The sequence below is a fragment of the Gnatocerus cornutus genome, chromosome 2 (genome assembly GCF_029298725.1).
Source record: "Gnatocerus cornutus isolate USDA-ARS CGAHR chromosome 2, icGnaCorn1.1, whole genome shotgun sequence".
Taxonomy (NCBI): domain Eukaryota; kingdom Metazoa; phylum Arthropoda; class Insecta; order Coleoptera; family Tenebrionidae; genus Gnatocerus; species Gnatocerus cornutus.
The window spans coordinates 18,748,439-18,752,580 of record NC_142234.1 but is presented as its reverse complement, the minus strand read 5'-3'; the positions used below and the strand labels follow the sequence as shown (position 1 = coordinate 18,752,580).

General features: G+C 30.3%; 1 long non-coding RNA gene across 1 annotated transcript; it reads left to right on the top strand.

The window, feature by feature from the left end:
• The first annotated feature begins 1,808 nt into the window (after positions 1 to 1,808).
• LOC148179762 (uncharacterized) lies at positions 1,809 to 2,513 on the top strand. The gene is made up of 3 exons (XR_015769681.1): positions 1,809 to 1,899; positions 1,945 to 2,358; positions 2,427 to 2,513. It is a non-coding gene; the product is annotated as an uncharacterized LOC148179762 (long non-coding RNA).
• Positions 2,514 to 4,142: the final 1,629 nt, after the last annotated feature.

Here is a 4,142-nt window from a genome sequence, read left to right as displayed (position 1 = left end):
ATTAAAAATGGGTCAAAATTCAAGAGAATTCATAAAAATCTATCGCATCTGAAAGAATTAAAAACGTCTAAAAATCCTCAACTCAGAAGAATACAAAAAACTGAAAGAAATTGACACTAAAAATTCCAAATTTTCCTAAGAAAAGAGAATTCTAGAAGCCAATGCGAAGGATGTAAATGCAAAATCCGAGGAAAGCTTCCGGAAATAAACTCCAAAGACTCAAAAAAACTCAAATTTCAGAAATTAGAAGGAATCTGAAATATTTATGTAAAAATAATTTAAAGGACCTAAAAGTAAATCGAATGAATCTAAATAAACATTTAAAGGACCAAATTCTAAAAAAACGAAAATCCTAAAGAATCTGAAAACATGAAACGAGGAAACAAACGTTTTGAATAAAAATAATTAATTTTCAATAAATATCATTTGGATTAAGAATGTACCTGTTTTCAATTAAAAATAGAGCAAAAAATGCAACTTTATTGTACTTAGTGAAAAGTTCATATGCAATTTCACTTTTATTTAGGTCAGGTTCATCTGTTATCATGCACCCCCGTTTGTTTAACAATAAAAAACGTTATTTAAATATTTTGTCGAATGATATGTAGGTAAATAGTGTGAATATCACGCTTTAATATGTCAGGGAAATATTTCAATTTTCTAAGGCTTTATAAATAGCAACAGCATTAAGGTATTGTTTTATCTCCAAATCCAAATATTTTTAATCCAAGGGATTCTGGTTAATCTCCAAGTCTTTTTATAACCGTCGATTTGTAACAATAAACTAAAATTGTGTGTAATAACTTGATTCATTCCATTTGTTGAAACGGAGAAAAAAAACAAATTTCTAATTACTTTTTCTTGAAATATGAGTAATGACAGATGATTATAAACATTAATTATTATGAGTACATATTGTGTAATTGCGTGTAATTACAAAATTGATTTTATTATAAGAGATTCAAGTAGAAAATTTTTCATAAATATAAATTGATATCAAGCTGGTACATCAATCAATTTTAATAAAAATACTCTTTACTTTTCATCGGTTTCGTACTTCTTGAATTATTCAGTGTCACATAAAAATTAATTTAATACTTGTATCATAATATTTTTAAATTATAATTATCCACTATTTTCCCACTATTTATTTAGGGCAAAAGATTACATCAGCATTTTTAACTTTTCCAAGAAGAACGCTCGTTTAATATTGAGACCAAACTAATGACTGTATTACATTCTTTGTGGTTTTATTGCACATTCAATTAATTCCAGCAGAGAAAGAAATCATATCGTTCACATTGGTTAAGTTAGGTTTGAATTAAAATAATCCAGTTATTCCTGCTGCAACCAGATTTATATCCATGGGAATTATTAGATTAAAGAAGTCATCGTATTATAAATAATTTCACTTGTTGGCACACCTTGCCCACATATGTGGCCTTTTGAACTCATTAGCACAAAGAAAAGTGCATCAAGAATGTGCTCAAACGAATTACTTAAACAACAATTTTGTATGTAATAAGATGTTTACCTTATGTTTCATGACATTCACATTATTCTCCACCTAGCCAGTGGCTGTTAAGGTCGGCTATTGGTACATATTTCTATAAATTTTCTATTTTATTGTTTTTTGTAAAGTCTTTCTCAATGCCTTTTAATTTAATTCTGAGACGGGTCAGCGACAACCAAACATTTGCGCAGCAGGAAGCATTGAAGGACCCGCCAGAACCTGCGGTGGTTCGTTGAACTTTTTTGCAGAAAAACTGCTCGCTTTGTATGATTCAATTTCATTGTTGAATGAACTAGTTAACCACAACAATTATGTTGGTGTCAGTTCTGTTTAAAGATGCGTCCAACGGTAGCGAGGAAGGTCGGAACGTCTTACAGTGGGCCAAGGTATGTGGGAGACCCTCACGGGAGGCTCTAATGTTTACATTGTAGATTTAATTGAGTGACAATGATTTTTTTATACGTAATCAACATATCTACATGCGACATGAGTACACGCATTATACCAATTAAATAAAGTAATTAAAAGAACAGGAATTATGGAAACATCATGTGATTGATCCAAGTGGGTAATATAAATTCATGGTATAGCACCCATGGATGGAAGTTTCCGAGGAGTCAAAACACCAGCGAGCAAATAGAGGAAACTAATTAAACACTGAAAAAAAATATTGTTGCAGAAACGTGTTGCGCATAAATCTGTCTGTAGAAGATAAGAAAAATGTTTTTATTACTGTTATTGAAGGACAAATACAACATGATTCAAAAGGTCAATTTTGTTTTTGGGTTATTAAAATCATTTGTGAAATTATTTGATCAGCGCTGATGTCAATAGGAGATGCAAAGGTAAAAATTACATTACTGACATTGGTTCGGTTTTAGAACAGGGCGCTTTGACTCATTTTCTTTTGCAGGATGTTGGAGACTTCGTCCTAGAATTTAGAAACTGATGTGCTCACAGAAATCACGAAAAATAAGTGTGATCTCAGAGGTCAAGCGACAATACTTTCGTGTATTCATCGATATTAATTTATTATAGATAAACATCTAATTTAATGTGAAATAAAAATTGAAAATAAATGCTTTGCTCATTTGCGTCCAAGATAAAAAATTTAACAATATTCCAGAGAGAGTTTCAAAAGCTATAAAATTTAATGGTTATTGACTAAAAACTTTTCCACCAGAGCATTGTTCGCCTTTTTTACGTTAAAAATACTTGTACGGTTTTAATATAACTATTTTATTTTAGAGCGAAGAACAAATCCTCGAAATTCTTCACCGATGAAATTTTGTACCGACACAGTGCAGTTGTAAGAAATCTATAAAATTTTATCAGAAATATGCAAAACAGAACATGTTTAAAGAAAAAGTAATACGATCTTGAAATTGTTTAAGAATATTTGAAATTCCTCCGATTCTTCGAATTTTTCTTCGGATTTCATTGTTGGTTCTTTAACCAGAATCTTAAATTAAATATAAAGGTTCTAGGATATAACAATTCAAAACTCCGAAAATTTTGGAAACAGATCTTAAAAAAATAAAGTTGCAGAGTTTGATAATTTCCGATTTAAAAATTTAAAATTACATTTATTCTTAATGTGGGAATTTTTAACGTACGTCAACAAATAACTGAGTTATGCCCAATTGAATTTTTGGGTAGTCCCAGAGAGCCAAATTTTTTAAGGTTCAAATTTTATGAAGTTGAGAGCACAAGACAAGGATATACTTATGTATTTAAATTTTTTGCATTGTCGGACTGTCTAGATATAAATTTAATTATTATGTGATTATGTTTAGAAACGTTTCCTCTTAATTATTATCAAATTATTTTCGCATGAACATTATGGAGCACCTCGCCAGCGGTTTCCAGTTTTCGCATGTGTACAATTTATCGTAATTGTAGTTTTGCATCAGAACACAAGCTAGCATGTTAATATCAATCTGCCAACGTGTAATTAATAGTATCAAACTAAATAGTAATTCGTATTTTCGGTCGACACTAAAGCATTATTTGTTTGCGTGCAGCTGCCGTAAAGTCTGTTTTTGAAGCTACAAGGTCAAATACTGTGGGAATTTGACAATGTCAATTCGAGCAAAATTGTTTCTAATTGTGATTGTATTATTTTACGTCAATTTTATAGCAAAAGCGGAATAATAACAATCACAATTGTATTGTCACGTAGTTGATGGGTTTTTTCTACTTAATTATTATTAGTGCGATTGTGAGAATTTGTCATGATCCGAAATTAACGAACTGGAAATGGGAAAATGTTGCTGGATAAGAAAATTAAGAACCAAATAGATAAGAGCAAATATTTTGCACACAATGATAAAAACATTGACGTAATTATCCACTTTAGCAGTAATTGGAAAATTTTAGTAAAATTTACAATGGGCAATTATAGACGGTTTATATCAATGTAAACATTCTGTCAAAGCGTTTGTTAAATAAAAATGACTTTCTGGAGAAGTTTTAATCATCGCTCATAGTACTTTGCGGTTTTTCTCGACATAAAAAATTGGAAAATCAGACAAACGACATTTGATGTGATAATTAGAAGCAATAATACTACAAAAGATTGCATAAGCTAATGTCGCAGGAAAAATACCCACATCTGCATGAAAATTAA